At 45.4% G+C, this 18204-nt stretch overlaps 1 pseudogene; it reads left to right on the forward strand.

The window, feature by feature from the left end:
- Nucleotides 1-14620: 14620 nt before the first annotated feature.
- On the forward strand, nucleotides 14621-14712 carry LOC132212948 (U2 spliceosomal RNA; annotated as a pseudogene).
- Nucleotides 14713-18204: the final 3492 nt, after the last annotated feature.

Genomic DNA, 18204 nt, shown 5'->3' on the forward strand with positions numbered 1-18204 from the left:
CAACCATTAACTTCAGGAGGGATAAATAACGAAGGTAACCTGATCCTAGGACTCTACAATGCTTAGCTGAGGATGCTGTTTGCATAGGCATACTAATCACAAAGTCACTGAATATTAATTAATCCTAAAATTTATGACATAATTATATTGGGGGACAGAGAAAGGAAGGCTGAGGGGATGGTTCCTCTGTAATGTAAAGTCAGCAGATAAAACACATGAATCAAAAGAGATCAGTAAACACACATTACTTAGAATTATGACCATGTAAATACCAGAAAAGTAGCTTTAAAAGTTGAAAATAGTTGCTCTTAGGAAAAAACGGGGGATACGGAGAGCAGGAACCCCTGTGTTTTGGCACAAGCCATTGGACACTATTGCACCTTATATATATTGTACATGTACTGCTTGATAAAATAAAAATTACTTTAAACTTGTTGGGGACTTTATATTAACAAAGAACATTAGCCTTTTCTAATAATAGAGTTCAGCTTTCTAGGGAGATTTCTAGAGCAATTTGAAAAGAATCTGAAGTAATTTGCTAAAGCAGCTGATTAGCTCTAGCCCGATTTGGCTCAGCGGATAGAGCGCCGGCCTGAGGATCAAAGGGTTTGGATTCTGTTCAAGGGCACATACCTCGGTTGCAGGCGCCTCCCCGGCCTGGACCCTGGTCAGGATGCTTGCAGAGGCAACCAATCGATGTGTTTCTCTCACATCAGTGTTTCTCTCTGTCTTTCCCTCTCTCTTCCTTTCTCTCTAAAAAATCAATGGAAAATTATCCTCAGGGATTTTAAATTTTTTAAAAAAAATAAAAAATAGATTATTAATTCAAGAGGCCCTATAGGTACACACAACAGATACCACAATTTGTCTTTACTCCTTTGTTTGTTTACTCATTTTCAGAGGTTCAGAGTAAAAACATGTAAACAAAGAAACATTGAAAGCAGCTCAGAAGCAAAAAGGAGATGGGACCACCTACCTCCACGCTGTGAGGGGAGCAGGCAGGCCCTCTCCTTCAGCCATTTGCAGACCAGACACCTTTTTACCCCTGGAGTCCTAATTATCAGCCAGCCAGCCAGCCAAACAAATGATTTTTCCAATTCTAAGGTCATCGACTCTAAAACCCACTATCAATCTAATAACAGCTTTGAGGCGGGCATGGAGAGGTGGTTGGCAAGCCTGCTTTGGCATGAATTGCAAAATGCATCCCAGTTGCCGCGATATTACTGTGTGACGATCCTACATCTAGCAGCCCAGACTCTTTGAAATGCCCCGGTTTTCTGTCTTCACAGGTCTCACACCTCCCACCTGTCCTGCTGGCTTTGGTGTTTGGTGCGGCTGCACACGCGGATACCTCACCCAGCGTCTCCTCCCAGACGGAGCCCGCTGCCTTCAGATGTACTGAGCGGAGGAGGCTGCCAACCGCTCTCAGTGGAGCCCTCTCTAGGATTTGCCTTCGGCTCAAAAGAGGCCCTTTGCCCATACACACACCCCTTCCCCAGGACTGCTGGCACCCCATGCCTGACCTGGTAGGGGTGTGCAAGCTCAGCCTCTCCCTCGCTCACCCTGCTGCTCCCCTGCCCCTCAGCCTCTCCCTCGCCTACCCCCCCTGCTCCCCTGCCCCTCCAGCCTCTCCCTCGCCCACCCTGCTGCTCCCCTGCCCCTCCAGCAGCAGATCCTGAGACTCCCAGGAGAACCCCAGGATTCAAACCCCCTCAGACTCAGCTTCCTGGAATCCCACCGGGGACAAAAATCTAATTTCAGACTTTGACCTCCGCCATCACGCGGAACGGCGGGATTCTGGTGTTTAAGGTTCTGGCCTGGACATCAGTCCTCTCTGCACAAATGAGAGCGGCCTGAGGCTGGGGCTGGGGCCGCCAAAGCCCAGGCCCGGGCGCCCAGTGCGCCTCCAGCACAGGCTGCGGTCCTACTGTGCTCAGCGGCGGGCCTGCCCAAGGGGTGGCGGCCTTGCGGTGTGGCCTGGGCTCCCGCCCCAGCCCCAGCGAAGAGGCCACGGCATTCAAGCAACCAGGAAACCCCGAGGGGGAGCTCCAGGCGCCTCGGCTGCCCTTGGGAGCTGGAGGGGTGTCAGGGAAGTGGCCCTGCCGTGCGCAGCGGGGGGGAAATGGGCAGGGGAGCAGGTTCCCGTCCAGCAGAAAGGGAATCCTCTGCCCTCCCCCCCCACCCCGCACCCCGCACCCCCACCCCGCACCCCGCACCCCCCCACCCCGCACCCCCCCCACCCCGCACCCCGCGCCCTGCCCCCTCCGCGCGCAGCCCGCCGGCTCTCAGGGGCAGCTCCGGCCCGCAGTTTGGGCCTTTCTTTGGCGACAATGGGTGTGGAGAGCCCAGCCTGGCCCATCCACCACCAGGCAGAGCGCGGTGCCTGGCACTCGGCCTCCAGGAGCACCACCTGCCCAACGGCCCGGCCCCAGCGGGCGCGCCGGTGCCGCGCCTCCTCCCGCCGCGCGGGTTTGGGCAGCTTGGAGATTTAACATTTCAAATTATTTTTGATAGGGGCTCCCATGGATGCCGATTTCTGGTTACCCCCCCCCCCCCCGAAGGTCCGAGTCTTCCATCCACCCCTCAGCAGCTCGCGGTGAATGGCGGTGCTCAGTGACCCGGGATGCCTCCGGACACAAAACACACGGCACATGCCTTCTGGTCGCCCTGGCAAACCCGCGCCCGCGCCGTCCGCGCCGCAGAGGGAGGGCTGCGGGGAGGGGAGGGCGTGCTTTGTTGTTTTGTTTTGTGTTTTGTTTTTCTGAGGAGAGGTTTCCCCCTCCTCCAAACAGTGAAACTTTCACTGTCATCTGCCTGCAAATCAACCAGTAAACTCGAATGCCTGCGGGTCTCGCTCACTGTCTGCGAGCCAGGGCCCTGCCCTCCCTCCACCCGGTGGAGAGCGGGCGTCCGGTCCGCCCCCCCTGGCGAGGTAGCCCTGCAAATGCTTTCCTGTGGATTCTTACTCCGTCTGTTCTGCTTTTTCTAACCCCAGTGTTCAAGAATCCTCTTTTCTTTAGGAATGGCCCATCTTTAATTTGGTGGAAAACTGGTTGAGTGGCTCAGCCCTTTCTCTCCGGTTAAATTTTCCCTTCACCCCTGGAGGTGAAGCAGGAGGAGAACCGGGGTGGGGGTGGGGGTGGGAGGCGGGGAGGGGGCAGCGCTCACGTTGTGCGTCTGTGAAGTGGCCCCTCTGTTGGGTGAGAGGGTGATTCATCTCTCACTACACAGAAGTGGTGCCTGACTGAATGCGTGGAGACGAAAACGTTTGAGTGCAGGGTGGTCTACTTAAAACTGCCCGCATGATGCAACGCAACTTGAAAAGGAAACTTTCTCAGATGAGTCACTTATTTAACAATAATAATTAGCATGTGGGAATCCTGCTTAGAACACCCAGCAGAAGAATATTTTATTGATTCCTTAAGAATTTCCACACTGTGGCTGGGGCCTCAATCAAGGCTACATATTAAAGACTGACGTCAGTTTCATTTGTAGGAGATGGAGTAGGTGAGATTAAGTTACAACAGTTTAAGAAGAAAGGATTTAGTTTAAAGGACTTCACATCAGATCAGTAGGACATAGTTGTTCCAAAGGCCAATAAAATGTTGGGATGCATTAACACAAGCATAATCTCTCAAACAAAGGAGGTGACTATCCCCTTGCACTCTTCGATGGTCAGTCCATATTTGGAGTATTTTTTCAGTTCAAGGTGATGAATTTTAAAAGACATTAACAAGCCATCCAAGATCATGAAAGAACTGGAAATCACAAAAAAATAATTGTACCTAGATTATCCAGTTGAACAGGGTTTTGGGTTACATAGAATTGGAAAAGTTACTTACCCTCGCCTCTGTGTTCTCATCTATGAAAACGAGATAATAATACCCATATCATGGGGTTATTCTGTGGATTAAATAAAACCATTCATGTATACCTTGTGGCACGATGCCCAGCCCATAACATGTGTTCAATAAATGTTAGGTAGCATCATTAATACTGACAACAAAAGTAGTCACTATGATATTACCTTATAGTTGCATGGCATTTTCAGTCCGTAAACTGACTTTGTATCATTACGTTGCTAATGTGCTCATGTAATGTGAGTCAGGCATTATTCTTCTGTTTCAGAAGAAACCTCATGTGCCCCAGGGGCCCATTCTTTGATGCTCAGCTGCTGAGCACCCATCTGCTCTGCCCCCCCCCGCCCCCCCGCCGCCCCAACAGCCCCTCAGCTGGGGGGGCTGGGGGGTGGGAAGCACTTTGCTCCTGAGGCAGCCCCAGAGGCACCGCTCCTGACAATAGACCTAGATCTGGCCAATCCTTGAGATCACAAAGCTTTGGTCAATGTGACCTTTGTGGGTAGCTACATCCATAAGTGACCAGGAGGGCACTGGACATTGCTGTCACGCTCATGGCCTTGAGAGAGGAGACCCCCAAGCCGGCAGCAGTGCAGACCTGAGCCAGTGAGTTAGCTTCTGTGCACATCCGTTTCCCCAGCAATCAGAGATCTTCCGGTACCGGGCAGTCCCTGAATGAAATGTGTGAGCACATGAAAGTCCTTTGAAAAGACTAGAAAGCACCCACAACAGCATTGCTCAGGTAATTTCAAAGCAGATGATAACTAGCATTTAAGTATCAAAAACGCTCTAAGTCAGGGCTACATCAACAAGAGCAGACTTGTGTGAGAGTCACTGAGCAGGTCTTCATAACCAGACACTCATAAATGGAATCACTATTTGGCTCAGCGACTTAACCCGGAGTGGAGGCGCCCACCTATCCCATGAGCCCAGAGCCTTCCAACATGGCAGCCTGGCTCCCCGAGTCCTGCCTTGGCCACCCATGCAAGCCCCTGGTTTCCCCTCCATTTGGGGAATCTCTGAACTTCTCTGGTGTTCTGGTCTCTCACCCATCTCGGCCCTTTTCTACTTCTGCCTCAGGCACCCTTATCACTTCTGGTCATTCTTCTGGCACAAACCCTGGCCCCCAGAAACCCTCACTCAGGCCAGTCCCAGGCCCCAAGAATGGGGGCAAAGAGATTCACATCTGCTCTCCACCTTTCACCTTCATCGTAGAAGGCACCTCAAGGTCATGGCATCTCTGAGGTCTGGTCCTTAAAATGAGGTCTAAGGAAAAGCTCATGACATTGGTCTTGGCAATAATTTCATGGATATGACACCAAAAGCACAGGTAACCAAAGCAAAAATAAACAAGTCAGACTCCATCAAACTGAAAACCTTCTGCAGCCCTGGCCGTGGGGCTTAGTTGCTTGGAGCATCATCCTGTACACCAAAAGGATGCAGGTTTGATCCTCAGTCAGGACACATACAGAAGACAACCAATTGATTTTCTCTCTGACATCAAGGGTTTCTCTCTCTTTCTCTCTCCCTCTCTCTGACTCTGTCACTCTCTCCCTCTTCCTCTCCCTCCCCTCTCTCTGAAATTAATAAGCATATCCTCGGGTGATGATTAAAAAATAAATCTTCTGCACAGCAAGAAAACCATCAGTAGGATAAAAAGGCAACTGAATGAATGGGAGGCCATATTTGTAAACTATCTACTACACTAATAAAAGAGAAACATGCAAATTGGTGTCACTCCGCTATGCCCACCAGCCAATCAGGATGGGTATGCAAATTAACCCAATAAAAAAAAAGGCGGTTAATTTGCATATGCAGGCATGGAGCCAAGACTGAAGACAGCATAGAAGGAAGCCAAGCGCTGCAGAAGGGAGCAAAGCAGCGGAGAAGGGAGGGAGCTGAGGCAGCGGACACAGGAGCAGAGCTGAGGCAGTGGACATGGGAGAGAGCCAAGGCAGCAGACACGGGAGCAGAGCTGAGGCAGTGGACATGGGAGAGAGCCAAGGCAGCAGACACGGGAGCAGAGCCGAGGCAGTGGACATGAGAGAGAGCCAAGGCAGCAGACACGGGAGCAGAGCCGAGGCAACGGACACGGGCAGTGGACACAGGAGTGGAGCTGAGGCAGCAGACATGGGAGTGGAGCCAAGGCAGCGGACATGGGCAGTGGACATGGGAGTGGAGTCGAGGCAGCGGACACGGGAGTGGAGTGAGGCAGTGGAGAAGGGAGCGAAGCCCACCTCGGCGGGCTTCGCTCCCTTCTCTGCTTCACTCCGGCCGCAGAAGCCCTATTCTTGCAGGAATCTTCCTGCAACGGGCCTCTAGTACATCTGATAAGAGATTTATTTCCAAAAAACATAAGGAACCCCTCCAACTCAACAGAAAGAAAAAACTAATCACTTGATTTAAAAATGGGCAAAGGCCCAGCTAGTGTTGCTCAGTAGTTGAGCGTCAACCTATGAACCTGGAGGTCAGGGTTTAATTCCTGGTCAGGGCACATGCCCAGGTTGCAGGCTCAATCCCCAGTGTGGGGCATGCAGGAGGCAGCTGGTCAATGAATCTCTCTCATCATTGATGTTTCTATCTCTCTCTCCCTTTCCCTTAGTCTCTGAAATCAATAAAAATTTATTTAAATAAATAATAAAATAAAATAAATGAAAATGGGCAAAGGCCTTGAATAGACACTTCTCCAATGATGATATACAAATGCCTAACAGGTACATAAAAAGGTCCTCACCATTGCTCATCATCAGGGAAATGCAAACTAAAGCCACAATGAGATATCACCCCACATCTTTCAGGATGGCTTTTATCAAAAAACAAGACAGGTGTTGACAAGGATGTGGAGAAATTGGAACCCTTAGACCCTATTGGTGGGATTGCAAAATGAAGCACAGATATGTAAAGTAGTATGGAATTTCTTCAAAAAATTAAAAACAAGAACTGCCTTGTGGTCCAGCAATCCCACTTCTGGTTATTTGTCCAAAAGAATTGAAAGCAGGAGCTCCAGGAGACCTGAGCACTGCCATGTTCATTAGAGCCCCAGCCACAATAACCAAGATATGAAAACAGCCTAACTGTCCACCAACGGATGAAGAGATGAAGAAAATGTGGTTTATACACATACTAGAGGCCCAGCACACAAAATTCGTGCACAGGTAGGGTCCCTAGGCCTGGCTGGCAATCAGTGCCAATCTGGGCTTTCCAGCTGCTGGCCGAGGCCTTCCTTCATTCTGGGCCACCCCCTGGTGGTTAGCGCACATCATAGCGAGTGATCGAACTCCCGGTCTCCTGGTCGAACTCCCAAGGGGACACTTTGCATATTAGCCTTCTATGTATGTATATGGATACTACCCTGCCTTAACAGGGAAGGAAATCCTACAGCAGGGGACAACGTGGATGAAGCTGGGACATGATGCTAAGTGAAATCAGGCAGTCACAGAAGGACAAACACCGTGAATCCAGCTGTACAGAGATCTAAAATGGTCAAGCTCATGGAAGCAGAGAATAAATAGAACTGTGTGTGCCAGGGGTCGGGGTGTGTGGGAAATGGGCATTTGCTACTCAACAGTTATAAATTTCGGTTATGCAAGAAGACTAAATTCTGGGGATTCTCTGCACAACATTCCCTATAGATAAAAATACTGAATCGTACACTTAAAAATCTGCACAATGTAAGATGTACTTACATCTTATGTTAACTGTCCTTACAACAACAAATAAATAAATAAATAAATAAATAAATAAATAAATAAATAAATAAATAGGCCTAACCATCCCGGAAAGGAAAACTTCTTATTTAAGTGAGGTGCGTGCCCACGCACATGTCTGTGTGTGTACGTGTGTGTACATGTGCACACATGAGAGAGTGAGAGGGAGAGATGATCTATGTATCAGTTCAAATACACCCACATCCTTTCAGGTTGGGCAAGGTCAGACCAATACTCTGCTTTAGAATCAAGTCTCACAATGCCAGGAATAAAAAGAAAGAGGTTCGAAGTTAATCCGTCACTAAAAAAGCATTCTATCTGTGTGTGTGTGTGTGTGTGTGCAAGGAATTACACCTCAAAGTGAACACTGGTTCTCTCTACATAATAGGTTAAAGGTATTTTTTCTCTGTTTTTCTCTACACTATATTCTCTAATTTAAAAAAAAAAAATTTGAGGCACTTGTATTAGTAAATAGTAAAGAACTATTAAGAACCTTATAACAGCCTGGGGCTGTTGTAACTGGTTCATAGCAACTAGCTCTCTCCCTGCTCCTTACCATCAGTCCATGACTCATGTGGGGCAGCGCAGCACCCAGAAACCACTCTTTCCTTTGCATCGGGGGTGGCCACATGTCTCAGTCTGTGGATAAGATGTGAGCGAAAGTCACCGAGTGAGGCTTTCACTTGGCTCTTGTTATGATTTCCTTCTATCGAATGCTTGCAGCAATAGGAGACGTCTGTATAAAGCATGAATTCAAGCATTTTTCCTACCTAAGGAAACTTTAACCCAGACCTGCAGATCATGAAAGCCAGGTGGGCAAACACCTGGAAATAGCGTAGGGGCAGAGCCCTTAATAAGGCACAACACCCCTTTGCCCTCCTCACAAGAGTGCGGGGCTGTGGTTAGGCTCCAAATCTGGGGTCTTTTCGTTGATCTAGACAAAGCAGTGGCAGTAGAGTGAGAGAAGGGGGGCAGGTGGGGTGGGAGTCTTTTCCTCTCCTAAATTCTGTAATTCGAAATACCACAAAGGGCCTTTGTTTAAGAATAAATACTGCGTGTTCCAAGCAATTCCCGGAATTTTTTAAATGGCTTCCATTTTCCTGGAGGAGAAGCTTGTAATGATCTGCTTGGCTCTCTGCCTTTACAGCCCTCAACGGGAGCCACTTAACCCCCAATTTGTAGGTTCAGCTCTGCTCCTACCCCTGTCCCCGGCGGGGGAAGGTACGTCACCGTCTCCTGCCTGTCTTCCCACTCACCTGGCTCATCTACAGAAAGCAAGACTCCCTGTTAGTCTCGGAGAGATGTCATTTACTCCTGGAGAGAAATAAAGAACAAAAGATATGCTTATTTTTTAAGGTCTGCTTATAAATATAACAACAAATGTGACACCTCAAAAAATAAGGTGTTCGGCCCTAACCGGTTTGGCTCAGTGGGCCTGCGGACTCAAGGGTCCCAGGTTCAATTCCAGTCAAGGGCATGTACCTTGGTTGCGGGCACATCCCCAGTAAGGAGTGTGCAGGAGGCAGCTGATCGATGTTTCTCTCTCATCGGTGTTTCTAACTCTATCCCTCTCCCTTCCTCTCTTTAAAAAATCAATAAAGTATATTTTTTTAAAAAAATAAGGTGTTCCAAAAAACACTCGCCGTCCCAGCTCTCCCGGGTGAGGGGACAGTTAATGCACAGAGACCTTCTACTTCCAATTGGTCACAGGAGGCGTTGGGGGTCCTTTCGGATTTATTCTAATCATCCAGGAAACATTACATTTAAAGGGAGAAAAAAATACTTTAAAAGTAATGCCATGAAGCCCTCACTATGCCAGCCTTAAATATACAGCCTCGTCCTTTAAAAAATGTGCACGTTTCCATACAATTTCACTTTTACTCAGGTCAAAACTGTGCTTTTTTTTTTTAATTTAAGGAAAGTAATTTGACGAAATTTGACAGCCCTAATGAATTAGGCTAGGAAAATGTGGGAGGCTTTCGTAGCAGCAGACCTGTGACCCGAAAGCTTCTACATTGTCCTAGTGACAGGCTTGCTAGCACAGCACATGCAGGTTGCCGAGGGAAGGTCAGCCTGGAGATGGTAAGAAAAGAGTATACTGTCGGCTCTGCTGGGTTCTGCTATTTGTTCATTAAAACGCACTGTCGCCCTAACCGGTTTTGCTCAGTGGATAGAGCGTCAGCCTGCGGACTCAAGGGACCCAGGTTCGATTCCGGTCAAGGGCATGTACCTTGGTTGCGGGCACATCCCCAGTAGGGAGTGTGCAGGAGGCAGCTGATCGATGTTTCTCTCTCATCGATGTTTCTAACTCTCTATCCCTCTCCCTTCCTCTCTGTAAAATATCAATAAAATAGATTTTTTAAAAATAATAAAAAATAAAGATAAAATGCACTGTCAATCAGGTTGAAAAGAAATGTCTAATTAACACCTCAGGGTACCAAAAATTTAGTGTCACTCAGCTGCCTTCCCCTTTTTCAGCTGTATCTCTCTAAGCAATGCTATGCCTTTTTCACCTCTCCCCCCATAGCAGAGGCCCTCCCCCATATTCTACTTGCTTATGATCAAAAGGATCCGAGAAATTGCAAAACGCATTGCATTATACAATTCCCTCTTTATAGCTGTGAACAAACTAGGACTGGAGTTTCCAGCAACTTCTCTTCTTTTTATGCCCTGTATTCATGTGAGAGCAAAATAGACAATGGAACATCACACGGACCCACAGATTTTCAGGCTGAGATCTCCCCATCCAAGATGTGGAAGAACGAAAGGGTTCTACCCCAAGCAAGTCTAGTCCTGACTTCACCACTAAACAACTTCTGTGACCTTGGGGATGTGTTTCATAGCACAGAGCCTTAGCTTGGTCACTCATAAACCAGAGGTACGTAATATTCCTGCTACAAGGATTGCTTCAGAGATCACATGAGACAGGGTGGGGAAAAAGGCTTTGTAACATTTAATGCACAATTGTTATTACTGCAGTGTCAGCAGAGGTAGGTAACCCCGTATATTTTTGGTTCGTAGGAGGCCACCTGTGTCCTGATGCCTCCTGCAGCGTCATGGTCGCTCAGCGCATGCCCAGGTCATGGGGACCTGGTGGAAGCTGAGGATGAGCCCAGGAATTTGGGTCTGAGGGAAGTTCTAGGAGGAGGGAATACAATACATATTTAGAGACTCTCTAAGGCTTAGAGTAGAATCCTCCCCACTCCCTTGACATCCAGGCTCCAAACACTGTTGGTTTCTCCACACATTCTTTCCAATCTCATCTCTCTTAGGCTCACAGCCTGGAGGGAATCTGATCGATCCTCTCCCCTCTCCCATGTCCCTGTGGCACATGGCTACCAGATTAGTCCTGGTTAAGCTCCACTTAGCATATGCCAGCCTCCCTGCTTGACGATTTCAATGACTCCACTGTGTCTATATACAAAGCCCCACCTTCTTCACTGCCCCCACACTTACGCCACCATCTACTCTGCAGGCTGAGCGCCCATCACTTCCTTTTTTAGTCTGCCTAGTTATGTTGACGTTTCTTGTTCCTTAATCATACTTCCAATCATCTCTTTTATTTCTTCAAATATATTCAGCATAGGCATCGAATGCTCTCTGTGGTCATTCTAATGTTTGCTATCTTTGCTGGTCTGGTTCTGCTTTTGTTGTTTAGCTGATTCTCACATGGTGCCTGGTTTTCTCAAAGGTTCTCTGATTCCTTAAAAATCTAGATTTTTATTCTCTATAATTTTATCTAAAGGAATTTGCTGAGGCCTGGATTTAAGTCACATTCCTTCAGAGAGAACTTTAGTTTGCATCTGCCAGGTATCACGGGCACTGTCGACCCTGGTCCTCTTTGAACTGAATTCTCGGCTTTGAGATTTACCAAATGGGCAGTGTGGATTTGGGCCGCACTCCTCCATAAGGTTATGAAATTTCAGGGATGATTTTTTTTTTTTCCAAAAGAGGGCAACTTTTCTTCTTGTGTCCCTTTGAAGGGGCAGGCTTTTGTGTAGGTCACCCACTGAAGGTGTCTCAGGGTTATGTGGGGTCTTCAATCTGACTTCCCTCGTCCACTGTTACCCTGTGCAGCCTTTTAAGACCAGTTCTCCAGGCAGCCGGGGACTGACAACGGCCTGCAGAGCAGCAGCTGACTTAAGTGCTCATCCTTCATTTCATCCATCCTTTTCATAGTTTTTGGAATTTGAGGATTCCCCTTGCTTTTTTAAAACCGAGCTATACATTTGAAAAGCCTTGTGAAAGTTAATCAAACATATTTAGGGACTTTGTAAGGGAATGCTTTTTTAAGACATCTAGTCTACCATGTTGCTAGTCTGTCTCTACAAGCCCTCTTGGGTCGTCCAATTAATCTTGGTTTTCAAGCCTGATGCACATTGCAGACTCCTCACCATAGCTCATCATGTCGTTTATAATGCTAGAGCCGTCCTCGTCTGGCTACCACTTATCAAGGGCTTCAGATATGTCAAGTACAGAGCAAAGTATTTTTCATGTATTTAAATAATTGAACTTCATAAAAACCTTAATAGGTGACTCTACTCAGCACCTATTTTTTAAGACTTTTTTTTTCTAGAGCAGTTTTAGTTTCACAGCAAAACTGAGAGGGTGGTACAGTGATATCTCATCTATTTCCTGCCCTAACATGTGTATTACCTCTCCCATTCTCAATATCCCCAACCAAAGTGAGACATTTTTTTAAAATTAATGAACCTGCCTTAACTGGTTTGGCTCAGTGGATGGAGTGTCCGCCTGGGGACTGAAGGGTCCCGGGCACATGCCTGGGTTGCAGGCTCCTCCCCAGTAGAGGGCATGCAGGAAGCAACCAATCAATGATTCTCTCTCATCATTGATGTTTCTATCTCTCTCTCCCTTTCTCTCTGAAATCAATAAAAATATATTTTAAATAAATAAATAAATAAATAAATAAATAAATAAAATTAATGAACCTGCATTTGACATGTCGTTGTCATCCTAAAGGCATACAGCTAATAGATTAACAGAGGCCAGATCCATATTGAGGACCACTGGATTCTAAACTCTGTACTAAAGACAATTAAACTAAACCATTTTTTAAGTTTTACATCTAGTTTTCATAGTTGTTCAGCTTGTTCTCTGAGGGTAGACAATAGGCCTCATACATATTCTCAGCATCGAGCACAAAGTTATTTTCTCAACAAATATTAATTATTTACTTATTAAGCCAACATTTACATCTACTATGTGACAGACAATATACTAGCTAGCCTTCATGCTACGGAAAAGACAGACAGAAGCTGTGATCTTCAAAGAGCTCAGATCCAGTCACGGGTCTTAGAGTTCTGCCGAGATGGAATAGCTCTATTCCTCCCAGGTCCTCCCCTTACAACTAAAAATCCACGGACATCACACAACACAAAGGTGTAGGTAGTCTCTGGAAAAATGAAAAGGAGAAAGGCAGACTGCTTCAGGACCTTAAGACTTAAGGAATGACACAATAGTAAGTTTCCTCCCACCTGGAATTGCCAAAAGACAGAGACCAAAAATCCTTGTTCCCTCTAGCCAAAGGACCTAACTAGACCTAACCAGAGAGATTTGGGGCAATATCCCCACCCTTTTAACAAGAAAATAGGAGGTTAATCTCCTAACCCCTTCTTGGAAATGCTCTAATTGACACACTATGTGTTTGTTGTTGGCAGAACCAGAGGGCAGCTGATCGTCCATCCCCTACCCCACGGAACCAGGTGGCAGTGATTCTATCCTACCACTACACTAGGGCAAGAAAATGAAATAAAAGACATACAGACTGGAAAGACAGAAATAAACTGACCCTATTTGCAGATGACATGATTGTCCATGTAGAAAACCCCAAGATATTTATACACACACACACACACACACACACACACACACACACACACACACACAAAACCTCCTAGAACAAAATTCAGCAAGATTGCAGCATGCAAAAGCAACACATAAACACCAATCACATTTCTATACGTTAACAATGAGCATATGAAAAGTTATATTAAAAATACAGTATCATGTATAATTGTTCCAACTAGAATAAAATACTTAAGTATATGCTTAACAAAACATGCACAAGATTTGTATGTTGAAAATTACAAAATGCTTATGAAAGAAATCAAAGAAGACCCAAATAAATGGAGAGACACTGCATTCATGAATTGGAAGACTGAATATAATAAAGACGTCATTTCTCCTTAAATTGATCTATAGGTTTAAAACAATTTCTATTAAAATCTCTGCAAGGGTTTTTTTATATAGACACTAGAGGCCCGGTGCAGGACATTCATGCACCGGGGGGTGTGGGGGTCCCTCAGCCCGACCTGCACCCTCTCCAATCTGGGAGCCCTCAGAGGATTCCTCTCCAATCCGGGAGTTTCTGTCTGTCTTTGCAACCATATGAGCGAATTGTCTGAGACCCCAACTCAGTTTGGTTTGTTGCTCACAGAATAATAGAGGCTTTCTTTCTTTGCTTCATTGGTGGAGATTTCCTGGAAGTTTTAGGGTATCTTCCCTTTAATTTTTCCTAGATACTCTGATTTTACTTATGTCTCTCACCTTTGCTTTTCCTCCATCCCCCACCGCAACAGTAACTTGCTCCAGGCTCACTTTGCTCTAGTGTCTAGGAGATCCGTCTGCCACCAGAACTACGATTCCCAGCATTCCTGGTGCTCCCCGCACTCTGGGCTTCCACTTCCAGTCCTGGGGCTGCCACCAAAACTACTATTCCAAGAATTCCTGGTGCTCCCCAAGATCTTGGTTTTTGCTTCCTGCTCTGTCTCCATCCCATGGCCCCCCACTCTGCCAAGTCCTCCAAGCCACCAGCTGTCCCTCTCTGTTCTCCGTCTGGCAGCTTGGGGAGCCAATTTCCCCAAGCCCCTCCACTCTCTGCCAGCTCTCCCGCTCTGCTCTCTGCCCGGCGCCTGTGTATGCAAATTAACCCACCATCTTTGTCATGTTAATTTGCATACTCACTCCTGATTGGCTGGTGAGCATAGTGGAGGGGCGGTCAATTTACATGTTTCTCTTTTATTATATAGGATAGCCATCGCTTCTCGGCCTTTTGGCTAAGATCAAGTGTAGTATTATATAGGATAGCCAAGTTTATTGAAAAAATTATATCGAAGGGCACATGCTCTAGAGCAGTGGTCAGCAAACTGCAGCTCTGCAAACCGCGGCTCACAAGCCACATGCAGCTCTTTGGCCCCTTGAGTGTGGCTCTTCCACAAAATACTGACTTCTGCACATGGGTCACGAAGTTTTAATTGCACTGTACGTGCGCGCCCGCATGTGGTATTTTGTGGAAGAGCCACACTCAAGGGGCCAAAGAGCTGCATGTGGCTCGCAAGCCGCGGTTTGCCGACCATGGCTCTAGAGCAGCCGTGGGCAAACTACGGCCCACAAGCCAGATCCGGCCCGTTTGAAATGAATAAAACTAAAAAAAAAAAAAAGACCATAACCTTTTATGTAATGGTGTTTACTTTGAATTTATATTAGTTCACACAAACACTCCATCCATGCTTTTGTTCCGGCCCTCCAGTCCAGTTTAAGAACCCATTGTGGCCCTCGAGTCAAAAAGTTTGCCCACCCCTGCTCTAGAGTAACTAAAACAATCTTGAGAAAGAAGAATGAAACGGGTGGAATTACTCTATCTAAGGCTTACTATAATAGCTGCAGTAACACCATGTGACATTGGCAGAGACCAACACATAGATGAATGGAACAGAACAGAGAGCCCCTAAATAGACCCACACAAATAGTCTCAACTTATTTTTTCACAAATGTATGAAAGCGATCCAATGAAAGAAGGATAGCCTCTTCAACAAATGGTGCTGGAGCAATTACACTCTGACCTAAACCTTGTAACTGATAAAAAATGGACCATGGAATTAAACATAAAATGTAAATTTATAAAACTTATGGAAAAAATATAAACTTCTTTAGAACCTGGAAATAGGTATAAAACTCATAGACTTGGTATCAGAAGCACAGTGCATAACAGAAAAAAAGTCATTTGGACCTCATCAAAATTCAAAACTTTTGTTCTGTGAAAGTGCATGTGAAGAACATGAAAAAACAAGCTACAGTCTGGGAGAAAATATTTACAAATCATATCTGACGACGGACTGGTATGTAGACTATATAAAGAAGACTTAAAAATAAACAGTAAGAAAAATCCAATTAGAAAATGGGCAAAAGACACAAACATATTTCAGCAAAAAGGATTTACAAATAGCAAATAAGGGCATGAAAAGATGTTCAACATCATTAGCCACCAGGTAAATGAAAAAAAAAAAAATTAGAGTCACAACGAAATGTCATTACACACCTATTAGAATGGCTACAGTTTTGAAAAGCCAGAACAGCAAATACAGTCCTGGTAAGGATGTGGAGAGACGGGATGACTCACACCTTTCTGGTCGGAATGTAAAGCTGTACAGCCACTCTAGGAAGCAAGGTGGTAGCTTCTTACAAAACTGAACGTGCCACTGCCACATGACCCAGCAAGTGCACTCTTGGGCATCTATCCCAGAGAAAACGTACATTTACGCAACGTCTGGACATAAATGTTCATAGCCGTTTACTTGTGATAGCCAATATGTGGAGGATTAAACAGACTTTGCTACATCCATCTGATGAACTACTATGCAGCAATAAAAAGGAACTATTTTGATACATGGAACATGCAACAACTTGGACGAATCTCCAGAGAACTATGCTAATTGAAAGAGCCAGGACAAAATTGTCAATGGAAGACATAGAGTTCAGAACCACACTTTTAAGGTCTCTCAAGAACTGTTTAGAAGCTGCCGATAAACTTAATGAGATCTACACGAAAACTAATAAGACCCTCGATCTTATATTGGGGAACCAACTAGAAATTAAGCACACACAGACTGAAATAACGAATATTATACAGACGCCCGACAGCAGACCAGAGGAGCGCAAGAATCAAGTCAATGATTTGAAATGCGAGGAAGCAAAAAACATCCAACCGGAAAGCAAAATGAAAAAAGAATCCAAAAATGCGAGGATAGTGTAAGGAGCCTCTGGGACAGCTTCAAGCGTACCAACATCAGAATTATAGCGGTGCCAGAAGATGAGAGAGACCAAGATATTGAAAACCTATTTGAAGAAATAATGACAGAAAACTTCCCCCACCTGGTGAAAGAAATGGACTTACAGGTCCAAGAAGCACGGAGAACCCCAAACAAAAGGAATCCAAAGAGGACCACACCAAGACACATCATAATTAAAATGCCAAGAGCAAAAGATAAAGAGAGAATCTTAAAAACAGCAAGGGAAAGAAACTCAGTTACCTACAAGGGAATACCCATACGACTGTCAGCTGATTTCTCAACAGAAACTTTGCAGGCCAGAAGGGAGTGGCAAGAAATATTCAAAGTGATGAATACCAAGAACCTACAACCAAGATTACTTTATCCAGCAAAGCTATCATTCAGAATTGAAGGTCAGATAAAGAGCTTCACAGATAAGGAAAAGCTAAAGGAGTTCATCACCACCAAACCAGGATTATATGAAATGCTGAAAGGTATCCTTTAAGAAGAGGAAGAGGAAGAAAAAGGTAAAGATACAAATTATGAACAACAAATATGCATCTATCAACAAGTGAATCTAAGAATCAAGTGAATAAATAATCTGATGAACAGAATGAACTGTTGATTATAATAGAATCAGGGACATAGAAAGGGAATGGACTGACTATTCTTGGGGGGGAAAGGGGTGTGGGAGATGTGGGAAGAGACTGGACAAAAATCGTGCACCTATGGATGAGGACAGTGGGTGGGGAGTGAGGGCGGAGGGTGGGGTGGGAACTGGGAGGAGGGGAGTTATGGGGGGAAAAAAAAAAGGAACAAATGTAATAATCTGAACAATAAAGATTTAATTTAAAAAAAAAAAAAAAAAAGAAAGAGCCAGTCCCAAAAGCCCATGTACTGTCTTATTCCATTTCTATAACATTCTTGGAATGACAGAATTATATAAATGAGAAACAGATTCATGGCTGCCTGGAGTCAAGGATGGGGGGTGGGAGAAAGTGTGGGTGGCTATAAAAAGGCACCATGACTGTATCAATGTCAATACCCGATGTAAGGTGTGATATTGTACATAATTTTGAAATATGTTACCATTGGGGGAAATTGGATAAACAGTATAGAGATCTCTCTGTATTGTTTCTTATAACTATATGGGATCTATAATTATCTTAAAATTAAAAACTTAATTTAAAAAAATGTTTGTGCACACACACATACAATAATAGAATACAGAAATGTACATAGAGGGGGAAATGCAATTCTCCTTGTGTTAAGTGGAATTATAAATGTTTTTATGGATGAGATGGCCTTTGGCCTGATTTTTGCAAAGTGAGTGGGTGTTCTCCAGATGGACAGAGAAAGAGCAAGGGCATTGGAATTAGAGGAAATAGTTTCCCCAGATGGGTAGACAAAATTTTCCATGAAGAGAAACAAAGAAGTTCTAGATGTATTATCTTCTTAACTGGCATTTCCAGGGGTGCCGAAGGCGCCCCCCCCCCCCCCCCCCAGGAATCCAAGAACAGGGATGATCAGAAGACCAATTAACTTAAATGAACCGTGTCTGTTGCAAACATT

This window comes from Myotis daubentonii, chromosome 11 (genome assembly GCF_963259705.1).
Source record: "Myotis daubentonii chromosome 11, mMyoDau2.1, whole genome shotgun sequence".
NCBI lineage: Eukaryota > Metazoa > Chordata > Mammalia > Chiroptera > Vespertilionidae > Myotis > Myotis daubentonii.